The sequence below is a fragment of the Mya arenaria genome, chromosome 11, assembly GCF_026914265.1.
Source record: "Mya arenaria isolate MELC-2E11 chromosome 11, ASM2691426v1".
Classification (NCBI taxonomy): domain Eukaryota; kingdom Metazoa; phylum Mollusca; class Bivalvia; order Myida; family Myidae; genus Mya; species Mya arenaria.
The window spans coordinates 34471812-34494918 of NC_069132.1; the positions used below are offsets into that span (position 1 = coordinate 34471812).

Genomic DNA, 23107 nt, shown 5'->3' on the forward strand with positions numbered 1-23107 from the left:
AGACAATGCAGACACAATACACAATGAAATGGCAAGACAATGCAGACACAATATACAATGAAATGGATGAGACAATGCAGTAAAATACTACAATGAAATGGACGGACTGATGCAGAAATAATACCATTATAAAATGAACGAGCTAGTGCAATAAATACTACAATGAAACGGATGAGACAATGCAGTAAATACCTACAATGAAATGGACAATACAACGCAGAAAAATACTATAATGACGTGGACGAGATGATGCAGAACAATACCAGAATAAAATGAACGAGATATTGCATAATAATACAAGATAAAAAAGCAATGCATATAACGCAAGAACAAAATGGACTGACAATGCAGAGCAACATATCAAAATAAAATATAAGAGACAATGTAGAGTAATGAAATAAAGTAATGGACGAGACAGTGCAGAACATTGAAGGAACTTGGGACACAATGGGAAAAACAAGTTTAGTTAGGAATGTCGAACGAATGTTAGGAAATATAACAGAATCATAATTGGACTTTACCGTCTAAAGGTGTCCAAAATAATTGAACTAATTCGTTAGGGGAAACCAATAAGATAGCTTTGTTTGGAGCTCATCAAATTGTAGTTTTATTTTATCTAATTTATTTTGTTTTCAGCACAATATATGATTAAGCACCAGAGTCCTTTGATGGCATAAAGGCTAAACAAGGACCTGCAATGAGGCACCATGTGCACAAGACCAAGTAAATGATATTTTTCCCGTAGAAACCTAACAAATTGGTTCTCTAGCAATTTTATTTAATAAAACACTTACCATATCAGAAGTTCTAGAGATTTCTAATGCTACTGAATGACTGAAAGCAACACTCCTTCGAAATTCAATGTTTTCTCCGGGAACTGAAGAAAAGAACGAACAAATGTAGTTTGCAATTGAAGTGTAATTATATTATTCAAAGAAACTATCATCAACAATCCCATATATAGAACAAGACAGAAAGCCTCCTGCCATTCATAAAACAAAATCTTAAAAGAATCTCGGAATAATGACGAAATGAATATCATAAAAGAAAAAATTACAACTGACTTAGATCAAAATATCAAAATATTTGAGAACACACAAATGAGTGATGAGATAAAGGTTATAAATGCACAATTAAGGCCATATAAAACAAGTGATTTTTAATAAAGGCTCATAATTGCGGTGAAAACAATGAACCCTGGAAAAAACGTCAACGTTTGCAATTTATTAAGCTGAATAGTTCTTCTGTTCATTGTCATAAGATACTAAACATAGTATCAAATAAAGCAAAGAATGATAACAAAAGGAAAAGAAGAAGAACAACTACGATGTAAGGTGCTCTCATGATCTTTGCTCGTGCTAGGCTTTGATACTGAGAATCTTCATCTAGGGAGAGTTGAAAGTGAAAAGGTTGAAAAGAGTATAAGGTTCCACAATAAATCTTTAATGAGATATATTAAAGCAGTGTTTTCTCATTTGTTATTTTTCACCTCAAGGTGAACTCTTTGAAGGCAGCTGTATAAATAATTGAATGTGTTCGTGTACAAAAAGATATTTTTCATTATTACTACATTACAAAAGCAAACAATTGTCTCTTTGAAGAACAAAAGTAAAAGACAGCTTCTAAGCTTTTGCAAAACCGTTTTATTCAGCGTTGTCCCTGCTTCGCCTTGCAAGTTTTTATCGAGATTCTTTGTTTGAACACATTCATTTCATATTTTTGTGAACGAAGCAATAACATAATATTACTCACTCTGGTTGGCGCGATGTTTCTCGGATTTGTGTTTGAGGAAGGGGTCGATTATCAAGAGAAAATCCCATTATCAGGGATTATTACTGCAAGCAAGACTCGCATAGGATTTCATCTACAGCACAAGGAGTTTGTTACCCTAAGCCCACAAATGTGTAACACTGATTTTCAAGAAATTAGATCATTACAAGTCTTATTCTATGTTTATTTTCAGTTATGGCGATACGGGAGTTGACGTCACAACAGACGCTAGGGTGTTGTTCGATGCGGTGCGCCTTGGCAAAAATCACCTCGTGCTCTTTATCCTGGAAGCTTTGTCCGCTGATATTGTCAGCTCACGGGACCTACATGGCAAAACCCCCTTGATGGCGTGCTGCTATACAAAGGTAGGTTTTACTTAAGGTATTTAAATCATTATCGTGTCAAATATCTTTAAAAAGCAAATTATTCAAGGCGTTGGTACTGTTTGAATAGAACCATTATGTATTCATGTATTAAATTGGGATAATTCATTGCATTTAATTATGAACTATATATGAGTTTATTGCCTTAAAGTCGATTTGCTATTGTTTTGAAATTGTTACAATTTGCACTTACTGCCGACAATATACGGCCAAAATCCAGACTGCCATTTCCATACCTTGATTTGGTGAATCAAATTTGCTATTAATCTAACCAATGCTAATGTAATACCTGGTTATCCAGTAATAACAATGACATCATTTGAACGGGTATATTTGCGTAGTTGAGTAAACAGAATTCAACCGTATTCTTGAGAGACAAACACAAGTAAAGTAGTACATGTATTACTTTGTTCATGTTAAACACATGTTTTTGCCTTCAAAATAAAAAAGTAAAACGATGTGTAATCACGGTCATTTGAAACTGATATTACGATTTATGTAATCCATAGACTCTTTTAGTGTACATAGTTTAAAAAATCTAACGTATTTATGAAAGTTTAATTTCATTAATTTAAATACGTCCTTTTCCTCAATTTCAGGAGGAAGGAGCACGTGACAAAACAGTACGTCTGCTTTTACGTCACGGTGCTGACGTCAATTTAACAGACGACTGCGGTCGTACCGTTCTCAGATACGTCTGTGAGCGTCGCTGTAACGACATCCTCCGAACACTGATAAAGGAGCACAATATTGATCCTGAAATAACTGATACTAACGGTAACATCATTTGCATGATAAACTCTCTATTGTTTTTAGATCGTTAGGAAAAAGGCAACTAAGAATTTATCAGTGCTTAGTATCATCAAATCGACCCAAGGTACCAGTGATTTGAGGACCTAATTTCATCAACTTCAAACAGATAAAAATCATATCACCACAATATCACAACCTGCTTGATGGCAATGGCCGACACTTTGATGGGATTCGTTATCGATTTCTAGATTTATGTAGATGTCGATGTATTATTATTCGCAAATACAGCAGCACGCCAGGGAATATTCATCGCTAAATCATTGTCTTAAGATAGGGATGATGACGTCTTATTCAGTTATATATATCACTGAATTATTGAATGTTTAGTTAGAAACGGAAATGTTGACGTGTAAGCTAATTTTCAATATGTTTCTAAAAGGATGTTTTCATGGTGTTTGCTTTTAAACCCAATCACTCTGTCACAATGTTTTTGGTTATACATGTACCTCAAAAGAATGTTCATCTTACCTTTCATACATTCACGTTTCATGGATGTCATAAACTTTCGCTGCAAACTATCACCTATTCAGCCATGCATTCTGTTGTAGCAAAACGGAATTTATTGCTCACGCATGACAGTTTTTTTTAACCATGAATTAATGTATATAGTTTTTTATTAAACGTAAGCTAAACATCTTGTTGGGGACAATGGAGTTTTCTTTTGTTTTATATTATTAATGTCTCACAGATGTCTGGCTGGTGAAACGTTGTTGTTTTTTTTCAAAGTGTGATCATAATTGCGTTAGTAACCAGGATTTTTTTTAAGAAAATCAGGTTATATGAATGAAGATGTTGTGGGGGGGGGGCAGGCTGTCGGGCGGCCGTAAAACATTGATTTTTTTCCAAAACCTTCAATTTGCATGAATTGAGAGCGATTCAACTTAGTGTGTAGGTAATTTGTGTGCTAGCATTGCATTGCCATTGAGAGGTTGATCAAGCTCAAGGTCAGGGTAACTAAAAATGATTTCCGACAATCAAATTTTATGAGGATTGGTTGTAAATTTAGTGTGTATATGTAGAGAAACTAGCTTGAGATTCCTTTATCGGAACATGGTACCAGTTTCTCTATAACCAACATAGAACATTGGTTTTCGCGCAATAACTCTAGATAGAGTTGATGGTTAGTGATAACTCTGTGTGTAGGCTTTGTATGTGAATAGCTAGCTTGGAAACGATGAGATGATGAGAGGGCATGGGTCAAGGTCAAGGTAATGAAAATTGAACTCTTGAAAATGGAATACCATTTAGTCAGGTGAAAAATAGTATAGGAATAGGAATCCATGCAAACATGCGTGGTTGTGGTAATCAATGGGCATGATCACGAGGATCAGAAAAACATACGAAAAGTGAATATATGCAAACAGACGCGGTAATTGTAATCAATGAACAGAATGGCGAATTTCAAATTGAACATTTAATTGAACTCGACCAAACTTTTACACTTTTCACACGGGACATTGATAAATAATTGTACTACACTCTCTTCTTGAGCGATATGCCGATATGTTCAACAATTTATATTGTTATCAGAATTTGTGAGCAAATGCTCTAAATATATAAAACATTGTTTGTTATTACAAAACTAAAATTATGTTTGTGGTCCAACAATGGTAATATGTATATTTACCATGTTTGCTTATTACACGGACTTTCAGGAATACATATTGTATCCACATGTATGTATATAAAGGAGGCTCAAATACTAAATAAATATGTATTGTTTGTACTTCCTCATTACGAAAAAGAAAAAAAACGTGATTGGTTATAGCGAAAAGTAGTGTTTTTTAATACAATGGCCAACTTCATTCTGTCTTTCTTTGAGCCAAACTAAAACCTGTTTTCCAATGGATGTTTGCAAAGACTTTTGAGTTTCTTTCGGCATTTTGCCTTCGAAAATCCTTGTCATTCTGATAATAACAAGCCATTCACGACATTCATTTATGAAGGAGCACAAATCCTTCCCTGTGTTCTGTTCAGACAAACCGCCGTTTGCGACTGCTTCCCCGCTTGAAGTATATGCGCTACGATATAACTCTCTCAACTCTCTCAACTTCATTCAGTACATAAAAGCCTCCGGCCCAAAATACATAATATAATATATACATCATTAATTACAAAACAGTGGTTTCATTGCTTAATACAAATTGTTTACAAATTTCAATCTGCCATTTTTAACAAGTAAAAAATAAATATTGCCACTTGTCGAATAACAAAACTTGTATCTGACTTTAGGAGTCTGTAAAAGGCATGTAGGTCAGATCGACCCGTGTACCAGCTAGATAAAAAACTGATTTCTTACAGTAGAGAACCTTGGGCATATGAAAAACACATGAAATTCATCTTCTAATAAAAGCCTGTTCTCGTTGATTAAGCAGGACGCACATATTCTGTCATTTCTGTCTATGTTAAGATGTCGGCCAACTTCGATATTTAACCGGTGACTTGAACACCTAAATCGCGCGAGCGCACGGACAAATTTATGTGACAAGTTTATGGAAAGATATTTTTTCGGATTTAGTAAGGATTTAACATGTTTATAGAGAACGCATCTTGAAGATGAATTAACGGTATCGTGCCATCCCTCAGTCATACAGTCGATTAAGCGAAGTTTAAATTGTGCGTTGAAAGTATTAATGTCGCCTACGTCTTGCCATAGCCAGACGTAGCCAAATCCATACTGAAATAATATTTCTTAAACTTTTGTTACCCAATTTATTCTTCCAATATCGTCTTGACATTTTAACATAACGTAACAATGTTTAGGGAAGCGATGGTTTTGCATATGCAGAATTTTACACCAGTATTTTATACATTTTGAATAATATATCACGCAAAGTGGAGCACGACCACATTCACCTAGTGCCATACAATTATTAGTGCTTATATTTAGACCGAGAATTTTTTTACAGAACGTACTTTGAGCTCGTTCGATTTCAGGGGCGTAACTACAACCCCAGGTCTCCGCTCCATATGTCAGAATGGGGACCACCATAGAGTCAAACAGTTTAAAAAGTTCCTTGTTATTAAACACGACCAAACGGTCTTTAATAAGATTTGATAGCGAAAACAGTGACAAAACCATTTGCGATATCTCCGATAATATTTCAACTGTAACTATGTCATTTTGTCCCTTAACCGTATTAGCGCAGCGACGAATGACAGCATCTTGACCTATCTATTGTTGTTATGTATCGCAAATAATGTAATCACCAGATCTTATAAAATCGTTTTGTTCCATCTTTGTACGTTTCGTTTCAAACTAAAATATCATGTTAAAACAGGGTTGCAATATGTATTTAATTGTGTGTAATTTCCTTTGCGTACGTTGTGATGCATCGTGATGCAGTATCCCTGATCGCTAATTATTGTTGCTAAAGTCGGGGTTGGCTGGACCGAAAATCAAAGTCCCCACTACTCCCCGGACCTGGGGAGGCCATGGTTACAATTGACTGGTGCAATAGTCAGCAATAGACTTGGCGTCAATTGAATTTAGTTTGAAGGATAAACAATAACACTTTTTTACCTTTTTTTTAAAAAAAATCGATTACAGACACAGAAACAGTTATTCGTCACAATCGTGAATTTATTTGTTTGTCATATTGTACCAAATTATTTGGGAATATTGTTAGCACATGTTTTAATAATAACATTTTACCTCAGGACAATTTTTTAATAAGAACTCAGTCAAGTATGAAATATTTCCATTTTGGAAGAATGCTGTAGATCTTTTACATTTGAAGATTTGGAAATTATTATTGGTTATTCTTTAAAAAGTGTCAAAATTTGAGTAGATCTATGCAATTAGTAGCTCAAAAGTTTAATACCTTAATTGTTATTTTAAAAACTGTTTTACTAATGTTAAAGGAAATTTATTCATTTTATTAAACAGATGTGCACAGATGTTAATTTGATCCAAAATTGAAAACTTATGGCCAGGTATCTGTAGATGTTGATATATATTATATATACAATTGACTGTTTTTATTGCTTATTAGTGTTGGGAATCAGACAGAAAAAATACTATAGATCGGTTTATGAAAACAATCAATAATCGATTATTAATCGATTTGATCATTATTTAACTATCTTTGGTCATCATATATAAGGTATATAGATGCACTTCATGAACCAGTTTAAGAACAAATGTTCCCTTACAATATTATTTGTACATTTATTTGTATAAATTACATTATTTAATCAGAACGCAACTATACTTTAGTGTTTACAAGTTACTATTACAGATCATGAGACCGCAGGCTCAAAATTTTGTGTACGGTATTGAATACATGTGTAAAGTAAACACAAAGAAAAATATCAATTTCGTTTTGATAATCAGTCAGTAACAAGTAAAACAAGCAGTTGAATATTCTGTATGTTTTACAAGAACATTTTTTTTCAGAAAACTGAGAAAACTAAATTCTTACTTGATAAAAGTAAACGATAAAATATTTTAAAACCACAAAAATGAGATGTTGAGAACCAATCCTTTTGCAGTTAAATTACAAAGAAAATTTGTAATAAGGTACTATAGTGAGCTACTGACATGATAATATGACTAGATAACACAACATAGTACCACATGAACATTTCAACATTAACAAGTATTGACCAGAAACAAAACATATTTTCATGACAATCTTTTAACTGGTAGTCGGTAGTGATTACGTCTCTTGCTTCTATAATCAATTGTTCAAATTTCACTATCGATTGTCGCCGATGTAGGCTTTTTCGATCAATTGTCCAAATGTTGAATAGTAGGATTCCGGTATTTGTGTCGTAAATGTTAGTGTAACAACTCGAAGGTCGCATCATTAAGTCATCAAGGTTAGTAGTGTTGGCATATTTTTTGGGCGGTTCTGACACATAAGCAAACTAATTCAACATAATTATTGTACCGATAATAACAGTCTGTCACCTCTGACCTTGTTGATAATGTAAACAACAAAACGGAAGTGTTAACCCGCATGCGCACTGTGAAATGACCTGTTTATTTATAGATTCATGACGTAACTATAGTCAAAAAGTCAGCCACACTTTCGCTTTAGTGTGTGACTTATTTGGTAAAGTGCACGGCAACAAATGTCAACAAGTCTCGATTCAGGTAAGGTTTTTAACGATAACTTTCTTAATATTTGGAGAATTTTTGTGAAATAAAGACCACAAACCCCGCACTTAAGAGCTCTATCCACGGCAATAAAGAACTTTCTCTAATTTCCTAAAGTTTTCCTGAAAATCTTGACCAACTGATTTCTCCGAGTTGTAATCTAACACGGCTTTTAACAAATCTATCGGTTTACCTCATGTAAGCCGTAAATAATTTATACACAAATCTTATGTTAAGAAAGTTTTATGTATTTTATAGTTTTCAGCGTGTATTGTTTAACTTCTATTTATTTCAAAGGTAAAAATGAACTAAAACCAAATTGATAAAGTACACGGACATTTGAGGATGATTAAGTACACGGTCATTTTAGTTTATGTTTGAAAGTAGAGTGCGGTTTACAAAGTAATCGTTATATAAGCATTTTCTATTCGTGAAGTCAGAATGTATAGTGTTTAGATTTTATTTAGGTTGTATCAATAAATTTTGCATTATAACCCACACCTAAATAACTAAATATTTAGCAATCATATTTAATGAGGAGTTGAAAGATAGTCTATGGAATAATTTTAGAGAAAGTCTGCCATTATCAGTTTGATTATTTTTAAATATGCAGATCAACACAGAATCATACATACATTTCTTCAAAAATCAGATAGTTTTACTTATAAATTATAATCTGGACTGACGGCGACTACCCTAGTGTGCTATATGTACGTCTAACCCTAGTGTACTATATGTACGTCTTACCCTGGTGTACTATATGTACGCCTTACCCTAGTGTGTTATATGTACGTCTTACCCTAGTGTACTATATGTACGCCTAACCCTAGTGTGTTATATGTACGTCTTACCCTAGTGCACTATATGTACGTCTTACCCTAGTGTGTTATGTGTACGTCTTACCCTAGTGCACTATATGTACGTCTTACCCTAGTGTGTAATGTGTACGTCTTACCCTAGTGTGCTATATGTACGTCTTACCCTAGTGCACTATATGTACGTCTTACCCTTGTGTACTATATGTACGTCTTACCCTAGTGTGCTATTTGTACGTCTTACCCTAGTGCACTATATGTACGTCTTACCCTTGTGTACTATATGTACGTCTTACCCTAGTTTACTATATGTACGTCTTACCCTTGTGTACTATATGTGCGTCTTACCCTAGTGCACTATATGTACGTCTTACCCTTGTGTACTATATGTGCGTCTTACACTAGTGTACTATATGTACGTCTTACCCTAGTGCACTATATGTACATCGTACCCTAGTGTGCTATATGTACGTCTTACCCTAGTGTAGTATATGTACGTCTTACCCGAGTGTTCTATGTACGTCTTACTTGAGTGTAGTATATGCAAGTCTTACCCTAGTGTACTATGTACGTATTACTCTAGTGCACTATATGTACGTCTTACCCTAGTGTACTCTATGCACGTCGTACCCTTGTGTACTATATGTACGTCTTACCCGAGTGTACTATATGTACGTCTTACCTTAGTGTACTATATGTAGGTCTTACCCTAGTGCACTATATGTACGTCTTACCCTGGTGTGCTATATGTACGTCTTACCCGAGTGTTCTATATGTACGTCTTACCCTAGTGTGCTCTATGTACGTCTTACCCTAGTGTTCTATATGTACGTCTTACCCGAGTGTGCTCTATGTACGTCTTACCCTAGTGCACTATGTACGTCTTACCCTAGTGTGCTATATGTACGTCTTACCCGAGTGTTCTATATGTACGTCTTACTTGAGTGTACTCTATGTACGTCTTACCCTAGTGTTCTATATGTACGTCTTACCCGAGTGCGCTATATGTACGTCTTACTTGAGTGTACTCTATGTACGTCTTACCCTAGTGTACTGTATGTACGTCTTACTTGAGTGTAGTATATGTAAGTCTTACCCTAGTGTACTATGTACGTATTACCCTAGTGTACTATGTACGTATTACCCTAGTGTACTCTATGTACGTCTTACTTGAGTGTAGTATATGTAAGTCTTACCCTAGTGTACTATGTACGCCTTACCCTAGTGTACTATGTACGTATTACCCTAGTGTACTATATGTACGTCTTACTTGAGTGTAGTATATGTAAGTCTTACCCTAGTGTACTATGTACGTCTTACCCTAGTGTACTATGTACGTATTACCCTAGTGTACTCTATGTACGTCTAACCCTAGTGTACTATATGTACGTCTTACCCTAGTGTACTGTATGTACGTCTTACCCGAGTGCGCTATATGTACGTCTTACTTGAGTGTACTCTATGTACGTCTTACCCTAGTATACTGTATGTACGTCTTACTTGAGTGTAGTATATGTAAGTCTTACCCTAGTGTACTATGTACGTCTTACCCTAGTGTGCTCTCTGTACGTCTAACCCTAGTGTACTATATGTACGTCTTACTTGAGTGTAGTATATGTAAGTCTTACCCTAGTGTACTATGTACGTATTACCCTAGTGTGCTCTATGTACGTCTAACCCTAGTGTACTATATGCACGTCTTACCCTAGTGTACTCTATGTACGTCTAACCCTAGTGTACTATATGCACGTCGTACCCTTGTGTACTCTATGTACGTCTTACCCTTGTGTACTATATATACGTCTTACCCTAGTGTACTATGTACGTATTACCCTTGTGTACTATATGCACGTCGTACCCTAGTGTACTATGTACGTATTACCCTTGTGTACTATATATACGTCTTACCCTAGTGTACTATGTACGTATTACCCTTGTGTACTATATATACGTCTTACCCTTGTGTACTATGTACGTATTACCCTTGTGTACTATATGCACGTCGTACCCTTGTGTACTCTATATACGTCGTACCTTAGTGAACTATATGTACGTCTTACCCTAGTGTACTATATGTACGTCTTACCCTTGTGTACTATATGTACGTCTTACCCTTGTGTACTCTATATACGTCGTACCTTAGTGAACTATATGTACGTCTTACCCTAGTGTACTATATGTACGTCTTACCCGAGTGTTCTATATGTACGTCTTACCCGAGTGTTCTATATGTACGTCTTACCCTATTGTGCTATATGTACGTCTTACCCTAGTGTACTATATGTACGTCTTACCCTAGTGTACTATATGTACGTCTTACCCTAGTGTGCTATATGTACGTCTTACCCTAGTGTGCTATATATACGTCGTACCCTTGTGTACTATATATACGTCGTACCTTAGTGAACTATATGTACGTCTTACCCTAGTGTACTATATATACGTCGTACCTTAGTGAACTATATGTACGTCTTACCCTAGTGTACTATATGTACGTCTTACCCTAGTGTACTATATGTACGTCTTACCCTAGTGTGTTATGTGTACGTCTTACCCTAGTGTGCTATATATACGTCGTACCCTTGTGTACTATATATACGTCGTACCTTAGTGAACTATATGTACGTCTTACCCTAGTGTACTATATGTACGTCTTACCCTAGTGTGTTATGTGTACGTCTTACCCTAGTGTGCTATATGTACGTCTTACCCTAGTGTGCTATATGTACGTCTTACCCTAGTGTACTATATGTACGTCTTACCCTAGTGTGTTATGTGTACCTCTTACCCTAGTGTGCTATATATACGTCGTACCCTTGTGTACTATATATACGTCTTACCTTAGTGTACTCTATGTACGTCTTACCCTAGTGTACTATATGTACGTCTTACCCTAGTGTGTTATGTGTACGTCTTACCCTAGTGTGCTATATATACGTCGTACCCTAGTGTGCTATATATACGTCGTACCTTAGTGAACTATATGTACGTCGTACCTTAGTGTACTCTATGTACGTCTTACCCTAGTGTGCTATATATACGTCGTACCTTAGTGAACTATATGTACGTCGTACCTTAGTGTACTATATGTACGTCGTATCTTAGTGTACTATATGTACGTCTTACCCTAGTGTGCTATATATACGTCGTACCTTAGTGAACTATATGTACGTCGTACCTTAGTGTACTCTATGTACGTCTTACCCTAGTGTACTATATGTACGTCGTACCCTAGTGAACTATATGTACGTCGTACCTTAGTGTACTATATGTACGTCGTACCCTAGTGTGCTATATGTACGTCGTACCTTAGTGTACTATATGTACGTCGTACCCTAGTGTGCTATATATACGTCGTACCTTAGTGAACTATATGTACGTCGTACCTTAGTGTACTATATGTACGTCGTAACCTAGTGAACTATATGTACGTCGTACCTTAGTGTACTATATGTACGTCGTACCCTAGTGTGCTATATATACGTCGTACCTTAGTGAACTATATGTACGTCGTACCTTAGTGTACTATATGTACGTCTTACCCTAGTGTGCTATATATACGTCGTACCTTAGTGAACTATATGTACGTCGTACCTTAGTGTACTCTATGTACGTCTCACCCTAGTGTACTATATGTACGTCTTACCCTAGTGCACTATATGTACGTCGTACCCTAGTGTACTCTATGTACGTCTTACCCTAGTGTACTATATGTACGTCTTACCCTAGTGCACTATATGTACGTCTTACCCTAGTGTGCTATATATACGTCGTACCCTAGTGCACTATATGTACGTCTTACCCTAGTGTGCTATATATACGTCGTACCCTAGTGCACTCTATGTACGTCTTACCCTAGTGTACTATATGTACGTCTTACCCTAGTGCACTATATGTACGTCTTACCCTAGTGTGCTATATATACGTCTTACCCTAGTGCACTATATGTACGTCTTACCCTAGTGCACTATATGTACGTCTTACCCTAGTGTGCTATATGTACGTCGTACCCTAGTGCACTATATGTACGTCTTACCCTAGTGTGCTATATATACGTCGTACCCTGGTGTACTATATGTACGCCTTACCCTAGTGTACTATATATACGTCTTACCCTAGTGTACTATATGTACGTCTTACCCTAGTGTACTATATGTAAGTCTTACCCTAGTGTACTATATATACGTCGTACCGTAGTGTACTATATGTACGTCTTACCCTAGTGTGCTATATGTACGTCTTACCCTAGTGTACTATATGTACGTCTTACCCTAGTGTACTATATGTACGTCTTACCCTAGTGTGCTATATATACGTCGTACCCTGGTGTACTATATGTACGCCTTACCCTAGTGTACTATATATACGTCTTACCCTAGTGTACTATATGTACGTCTTACCCTAGTGTACTATATGTACGTCTTACCCTAGTGTACTATATATACGTCGTACCGTAGTGTACTATATGTACGTCGTACCCTAGTGCACTATATGTACGTCTTACCCTAGTGTGCTATATATACGTCGTACCCTGGTGTACTATATGTACGCCTTACCCTAGTGTACTATATATACGTCTTACCCTAGTGTACTATATGTACGTCTTACCCTAGTGTACTATATGTACGTCTTACCCTAGTGTACTATATATACGTCTTACCCTAGTGTACTATATGTACGTCTTACCCTAGTGTGCTATATGTACGTCTTACCCTAGTGTACTATATATACGTCTTACCCTAGTGTACTATATGTACGTCTTACCCTAGTGTGCTATATATACGTCGTACCCTGGTGTACTATATGTACGCCTTACCCTAGTGTACTATATATACGTCTTACCCTAGTGTACTATATGTACGTCTTACCCTAGTGTACTATATGTACGTCTTACCCTAGTGTACTATATATACGTCGTACCGTAGTGTACTATATGTACGTCGTACCCTAGTGCACTATATGTACGTCTTACCCTAGTGTGCTATATATACGTCGTACCCTGGTGTACTATATGTACGCCTTACACTAGTGTACTATATATACGTCTTACCCTAGTGTACTATATGTACGTCTTACCCTAGTGTACTATATGTACGTCTTACCCTAGTGTACTATATATACGTCGTACCGTAGTGTACTATATGTACGTCTTACCCTAGTGTACTATATGTACGCCTTACCCTAGTGTACTATATATACGTCTTACCCTAGTGCACTATATGTACGTCTTACCCTAGTGTGCTATATGTACGTCGTACCCTAGTGTACTATATGTACGTCTTACCCTAGTGTACTATGTACGTCTTACCCTAGTGTACTATATATACGTCGTACCGTAGTGTACTATATGTACGTCTTACCCTAGTGTACTATGTACGTCTTACCCTAGTGTACTATATGTACGTCGTACCGTAGTGTACTATATGTACGTCTTACCCTAGTGTACTATATGTACGTCTTACCCTAGTGTACTATATATACGTCTTACCCTAGTGCACTATATGTACGTCTTACCCTAGTGTACTATATGTACGTCTTTTCCTAGTGTACTATATGTACGTCTTACCCTAGTGTACTATATGTACGTCTTACCGTAGTGTACTATATATACGTCGTACCGTAGTGTACTATATGTACGTCTTACCCTAGTGTACTATGTACGTCTTACCCTAGTGTGCTATATATACGTCTTACCCTAGTGTACTATATGTACGTCGTACCTTAGTGAACTATATGTACGTCGTACCGTAGTGTACTATATGTACGTCGTACCGTAGTGTACTATATGTACGTCTTACCCTAGTGTGCTATATATACGTCTTACCCTAGTGTGCTATATGTACGTCGTACCGTAGTGTACTATATATACGTCGTACCTTAGTGAACTATATGTACGTCTTACCCTAGTGTACTATATATACGTCGTACCTTAGTGAACTATATGTACGTCGTACCGTAGTGTACTATATGTACGTCTTACCCTAGTGTACTATATGTACGTCTTACCCTAGTGTGCTATATGTACGTCTTACCCTAGTGTGTTATGTGTACGTCTTACCCTAGTGTGTTATGTGTACGTCTTACCCTAGTGTGTTATGTGTACGTCTTACCCTAGTGTACTATATGTACGTCTTACCCTAGTGTACTATATGTACGTCTTACCCTAGTGTACTCTATGTACGTCTTACCCTAGTGTACTATATGTACGTCTTACTCTAGTGCACTATATGTACGTCTTACCCTAGTGTACTATATGTACGTCTTACCCTAGTGTACTATGTACGTCTTACCCTAGTGTATTATGTACGTATTACCCTAGTGTACTCTATGTACGTCTAACCCTAGTGTACTATATGTACGTCTTACCCTAGTGTACTGTATGTACGTCTTACCCGAGTGCGCTATATGTACGTCTTACTTGAGTGTACTCTATGTACGTCTTACCCTAGTGTACTGTATGTACGTCTTACTTGAGTGTAGTATATGTAAGTCTTACCCTAGTGTACTATGTACGTATTACCCTAGTGTGCTCTATGTACGTCTAACCCTAGTGTACTATATGTACGTCTTACTTGAGTGTAGTATATGTAAGTCTTACCCTAGTGTACTATGTACGTATTACCCTAGTGTGCTCTATGTACGTCTAACCCTAGTGTACTATATGCACGTCTTACCCTAGTGTACTCTATGTACGTCTAACCCTAGTGTACTATATGCACGTCGTACCCTTGTGTACTCTATGTACGTCTTACCCTAGTGTGCTATATATACGTCGTACCTTAGTGAACTATATGTACGTCTAACCCTAGTGTACTATATGTACGTCTTACCCTAGTGTACTATATATACGTCTTACCCTAGTGCACTATATGTACGTCTTACCTTAGTGTACTATATGTACGTCTTACCCTAGTGTACTATATGTACGTCTTACCCTAGTGCACTATATGTACGTCTTACCCTAGTGTACTATATGTACGTCTTACCCTAGTGTACTCTATGTACGTCTTACCCTAGTGCACTATATGTACGTCTTACCCTAGTGTACTATATGTACGTCTTACCCTAGTGCACTATATGTACGTCTTACCCTAGTGTGCTATATGTACGTCTTACCCTTGTGCACTATATGTACGTCTTACCCTAGTGTGCTCTATGTACGTCTTACCCTAGTGCACTATATGTACGTCTTACCCTAGTGTACTATATGTACGTCTTACCCTAGTGCACTATATGTACGTCTTACCCTAGTGCACTATATGTACGTCTTACCCTAGTATACTATATGTACGTCTTACCCTAGTGTGCCATATGTACGTCTTACCCTAGTGTGCTCTATGTACGTCTTACCCTAGTGCACTATATGTACGTCTTACCCTAGTGTACTATATGTACGTCTTACCCTAGTGCACTATATGTACGTCTTACCCTAGTGCACTATATGTACGTCTTACCCTAGTGCACTATATGTACGTCTTACCATAGTGTACTATATGTACGTCTTACCCTAGTGTACTCTATGTACGTCTTACTTTAGTGTACTCTATGTACGTCTTACCCTAGTGTACTATATGTACGTCTTACCCTAGTGTAGTATATGTACGTCTTACCCTAGTGTACTCTATGTACGTCTTACCCTAGTGTACTGTATGTACGTCTTACCCTAGTGTGCTATATGTACGTCTTACCCTAGTGTACTCTATGTACGTCTTACCCTAGTGTGCTATATGTACGTCTTACCCTAGTGTACTGTATGTACGTCTTACCCTAGTGCACTATATGTACGTCTTACCCGAGTGTGCTATATGTACGTCTTACCCTAGTGTGCTATATGTACGTCTTACCCTAGTGTACTATATGTACGTCTTACCCTAGTGTACTATATGTACGTCTTACCCTAGTGTGTTGTATGTACGTCTTACCCGAGTGTTCTATATGTACGTCTTACCCTAGTGTACTATATGTACGTCTTACCCTAGTGTACTATATGTACATCTTACCCTAGTGTACTATATGTACGTCTTACCCTTGTGCACTATATGTACGTCTTACCTTAGTGTGCCATATGTACGTCTTACCCTAGTGCACTTTATGTACGTCTTACCCTAGTGTACTCTATGTACGTCTTACCCTAGTGTGCTCTATGTACGTCTTACCCTAGTGTACTGTATGTACGTCTTACCCTAGTGTACTGTATGTACGTCTTACCCTAGTGTACTCTATGTACGTCTTACCCTAGTGTACTCTATGTACGTCTTACCCTAGTGTGCTATATGTACGTCTTACCCTAGTGTGCTATATGTACGTCTTACCCTAGTGTGCTATATGTACGTCTTACCCTAGTGTACTCTATGTACGTCTTACCCTAGTGCACTATATGTACGTCTTACCCGAGTGTGCTATATGTACGTCTTACCCTAGTGTGCTATATGTACGTCTTACCCTAGAGTACTATATGTACGTCTTACCCTAGTGTGCTATATGTACGTCTTACCCTAGTGCACTTTATGTACGTCTTACCCTAGTGTACTCTATGTACGTCTTACCCTAGTGTACTCTATGTACGTCTTACCCTAGTGTGCTCTATGTACGTCTTACCCTAGTGTACTGTATGTACGTCTTACCCTAGTGTACTGTATGTACGTCTTACCCTAGTGTACTCTATGTACGTCTTACCCTAGTGTACTCTATGTACGTCTTACCCTAGTGTGCTATATGTACGTCTTACCCTAGTGTGCTATATGTACGTCTTACCCGAGTGTTCTATATGTACGTCTTACCCGAGTGTTCTATATGTACGTCTTACCCTATTGTGCTATATGTACGTCTTACCCTAGTGTGCTATATGTACGTCTTACCCAAGTGTTCTATATGTACGTCTTACCCTAGTGTACTCTGTGTACGTCTTACCCTAGTGTGCTATATGTACGTCTTACCCTAGTGTACTATATGTACGTCTTACCCTAGTGCACTATATGTACGTCTTACCCTAGTGTGCTATATGTACGTCTTACCCTAGTGCACTATATGTACGTCTTACCCTAGTGTACTATATGTACGTCTTACCCTAGTGTGCCATATGTACGTCGTACCCTAGTGTGCTATATGTACGTCTTACCCTAATGCACTTTATGTACGTCTTACCCTAGTGCACTATATGTACGTCTTACCCTAGTGTGCTATATGTACGTCTTACCCTAGTGTGCTATATGTACGTCTTACCCTAGTGTACTATATGTACGTCTTACCCTAGTGTGTTATATGTACGTCTTACCCTAGTGTACTCTATGTACGTCTTACCCTAGTGTACTCTATGTACGTCTTACCCTTGTGTGCTATATGTACGTCTTACCCTAGTGTACTATATGTACGTCTTACCCTTGTGTACTCTATGTACGTCTTACCCTAGTGTGCTATATGTACGTCTTACTCTAGTGCACTATATGTACGTCTTACCCTAGTGTGCTCTATGTACGTCGTACCCTAGTGTACTATATGTACGTCTTACCCTAGTGCACTTTATGTACGTCTTACCCTAGTGTACTATATGTACGTCTTACCCTAGTGTACTATATGTACGTCTTACCCAAGTGTGCTATATGTACGTCTTACCCTAGTGTGCTATATGTACGTCTTACCCTAGTGTACTCTATGTACGTCTTACCCTAGTGTGCTATATGTACGTCTTACCCTAGTGTACTATATGTACGTCTTACCCTAGTGTGCTATATGTACGTCTTACCCTAGTGTTCTATATGTACGTCTTACCCTTGTGTGCTCTATGTACGTCTTACCCTAGTGTTCTATATGTACGTCTTACCCTGGTGTGCTCTATGTACGTCTTACCCTAGTGTACTATATGTACGTCTTACCCTGGTGTAGTATATGTACGTCTTACCCTGGTGTACTATATGTACGTCTTACCCTAGTGTTCTATATGTACGTCTTACCCTGGTGTGCTCTATGTACGTCTTACCCTAGTGTTCTATATGTACGTCTTATCCTGGTGTGCTCTATGTACGTCTTACCCTAGTGTACTCTATGTACGTCTTATCCTGGTGTGCTATATGTACGTCTTACCCTAGTGTACTATATGTACGTCTTACCCTAGTGTGCTATATGTACGTCTTACCCTAGTGTACTATATGTACGTCTTACCCTAGTGTACTATATGTACGTCTTACCCTAGTGTACTCTATGTACGTCTTACCCTAGTGTAGTATATGTACGTCTTACCCTAGTGTACTCTATGTACGTCTTACCCTAGTGTGCTATATGTACGTCTTACCCTAGTGTGCTATATGTACGTCTTACCCTAGTGTACTCTATGTACGTCTTACCCTAGTGTGCTATATGTACGTCTTACCCTAGTGTGCTATATGTACGTTTTACCCTAGTGCACTATATGTACGTCTTACCCTAGTGTACTATATGTACGTCTTACCCCAGTGCACTCTATGTACGTCTTACCCTAGTGTACTCTATGTACGTCTTACCCTAGTGTACTGTATGTTCGTCTTACCCTAGTGTACTGTATGTACGTCTTACCCTAGTGTACTATATGTACGTCTTACCCTAGTGTACTCTATGTTCGTCTTACCCTAGTGTGCTATATGTACGTCTTACCCGAGTGTTCTATATGTACGTCTTACCCGAGTGTTCTATATGTACGTCTTACCCTAGTGTGCTATATGTACGTCTTACCCTAGTGCACTATATGTACGTCTTACCCTAGTGTACTGTATGTACGTCTTACCCTAGTGTACTGTATGTACGTCTTACCCTAGTGTTCTATATGTACGTCTTACCCTAGTGTGCTCTATGTACGTCTTACCCTAGTGTACTATATGTACGTCTTACCCTTGTGTGCTATATGTACGTCTTACCCTAGTGTGCTATATGTACGTCTTACCCTTGTGTGCTATATGTACGTCTTACCCTAGTGTGCTATATGTACGTCTTACCCTAGTGTTCTATATGTACGTCTTACCCTAGTGTGCTCTATGTACGTCTTACCCTTGTGTTGTATATGTACGTCTTACCCTAGTGTGCTATATGTACGTCTTACCCTAGTTTGCTCTATGTACGTCTTACCCTAGTGTACTCTATGTACGTCTTACCCTAGTGTGCTATATGTACGTCTTACCCTAGTGTACTATATGTACGTCTTACCCTAGTGTACTGTATGTACGTCTTACCCTAGTGTACTATATGTACGTCTTACCCTTGTGTGCTATATGTACGTCTTACCCTAGTGTGCTCTATGTACGTCTTACCCTAGTGTACTCTATGTACGTCTTACCCTAGTGTTCTATATTTACGTCTTACCCTAGTGTACTATATGTACGTCTTACCCTAGTGCACTATATGTACGTCTTACCCTAGTGTACTGTATGTACGTCTTACCCTAGTGTACTATATGTACGTCTTACCTTAGTGTACTATATGTACGTCTTACCCTTGTGTGCTATATGTACGTCTTACCCTAGTGTGCTCTATGTACGTCTTACCCTAGTGTACTCTATGTACGTCTTACCCTAGTGTTCTATATTTACGTCTTACCCTAGTGTACTCTATGTACGTCTTACCCTTGTGTGCTATATGTACGTCTTACCCTAGTGTACTATATGTACGTCTTACCCTAGTGTACTGTATGTACGTCTTACCCTAGTGTACTATATGTACGTCTTACCCTAGTGTGCTATATGTACGTCTTACCCTAGTGTACTATATGTACGTCTTACCCTTGTGTACTCTATGTACGTCTTACCCTAGTGTGCTCTATTTACGTCTTACCCTAGTGTACTCTATGTACGTCTTACCCTAGTGTACTGTATGTACGTCTTACCCGAGTGTTCTATATGTACGTCTTACCCTAGTGTACTATATTTACGTCTTACCCTAGTGCACTATATATACGTCTTACCCTAGTGTACTGTATATTTACGTCTTACCCTAGTGTACTGTATGTACGTCTTACCCTAGTGTTCTATATTTACGTCTTACCCTAGTGTACTGTATGTACGTCTTACCCTAGTGTACTCTATGTACGTCTTACCCTGGTGTGCTATATATACGTCTTACCCTAGTGTACTCTATGTACGTCTTACCCTGGTGTGCTATATGTACGTCTTACCCTAGTGTGCTATATATACGTCTTACCCTAGTGTACTATATGTACGTCTTACCCTAGTGTACTATATGTACGTCTTACCCTAGTGTACTATATATACGTCTTACCCTAGTGTACTATATGTACGTCTTACCCTAGTGTGCTCTATGTACGTCTTACCCTAGTGTACTCTATGTACGTCTTACCCTGGTGTGCTATATATACGTCTTACCCTAGTGTACTCTATGTACGTCTTACCCTGGTGTGCTATATGTACGTCTTACCCTAGTGTGCTATATATACGTCTTACCCTAGTGTGCTATATGTACATCTTACCCTAGTGTACTATATGTACGTCTTACCCTAGTGTACTATATGTACATCTTACCCTAGTGTACTATATGTACGTCTTACCTTAGTGTACTATATGTACGTCTTACCCTGGTGTGCTATATGTACGTCTTACCGTAGTGTACTATATGTACGTCTTACACTAGTGTAGTATATTTACGTCTTACCGAAGTGTACTATATGTTCGTCTTACCCTAGTTTTCTATATGTACGTCTTACCCTAGTGTACTATATGTACGTCTTACCCTAGTGCACTATATGTACGTCTTACCCTGGTGTGCTATATGTACGTCTTACCGTAGTGTACTATATGTTCGTCTTACCCTAGTGCAAGATATATACGTCTTACCTTAGTGTGATATATGTACGTCTTACCCTAATGCACTATATTCGTCATTTGCAAGTCAAACTCATTTAAATCAGATCCCGAAATACATGCTTCAAGACTTTTCGCTATGTGCATAATGAAATGAAGTGAACGTCACGATATGACTTTAATGAGATTGGGCTGGTACGACATTGGATATTACTAAATGGAAGTCGTGCTGGTACGACATTGAACATTCCTTACTGAAATTTTGCGGGCACGACATTCGACATTCCTAAATGAAAGTCGTACTGGCACAACATTGGACATTTATGAAACGATTGTCTTGCTGACCCGACATTAATATTAAATGTCATGCTGGCACGACATTGGACATTCCTAAATGAAAGTCGTGCTGACACGACATTGGACATTGAACATTCAATATTAAATGTCATGCTGGCACGACATTGGACATTCTTAAATGAAAGTCGTGCTGGCACAACATTGGACATTCCTAAATGAAAGTCGTGCTGACACGACATTGGACATTGAACATTCAATATTAAATGTCATGCTGGCACGACATTGGACATTCTTAAATGAAAGTCGTGCTGACACGACATTGGACATTCCTAAATGAAAGTCGTGCTGACACGACATTGGACATTGAACATTCAATATTAAATGTCATGCTGGCACGACATTGGACATTCTTAAAGGAAAGTTGTGCTGGCACGACCTTGGACATTCCTAAATGAAAGTCGTGCTGACACGACATTGGACATTCCTAAATGAAAGTCGTGCTGACACGACATTGGACATTGAACATTCAATATTAAATGTCATGCTGGCATGGCATTTGGAATTCCTAAATGAAAGTCGTGCTGACACGACATTGGACATTGAACATTCAATATTAAATGTCATGCTGGCATGGCATTTGGAATTCCTAAATGAAAGTCGTGCTGACACGACATTGGACATTGAACATTCAATATTAAATGTCATGCTGGCATGGCATTTGGAATTCCTAAATGAAAGTGTTGCTGACACGACATTGGACATTGAACATTCAATATTAAATGTCATGCTGGCATGGCATTTGGAATTCCTAAATGAAAGTCGTGCTGACACGACATTGGACATTGAACATTCAATATTAAATGTCATGCTGGCATGGCATTTGGAATTCCTAAATGAAAGTCGTGCTGACACAACATTGGGTATTTAAACATGAAACATTTATGAAACGAATGTCTTGCTGGACATTCAAAAATGAATGTTGTGCCGGCACTACATTGTACATTGGACAAACAAGCCTGCAGAAGGTCAGATAAACACATGCATTAACCTCACTAACGTCTGGAGTCTAAGTCTAGCTCACACATATCCGATTAGCTCGATTAGAACGAAAGTTGTCAGGCTCAAGTAAGGTCATGGGTAGAAACC

At 37.9% G+C, this 23107-nt stretch overlaps 1 pseudogene; it reads left to right on the forward strand.

Annotated features, from left to right (window-relative positions):
• Nucleotides 1–1765: 1765 nt before the first annotated feature.
• The window catches only part of LOC128208484 (uncharacterized), a 143381-nt pseudogene continuing 122039 nt past the window's right edge, over nucleotides 1766–23107 (forward strand).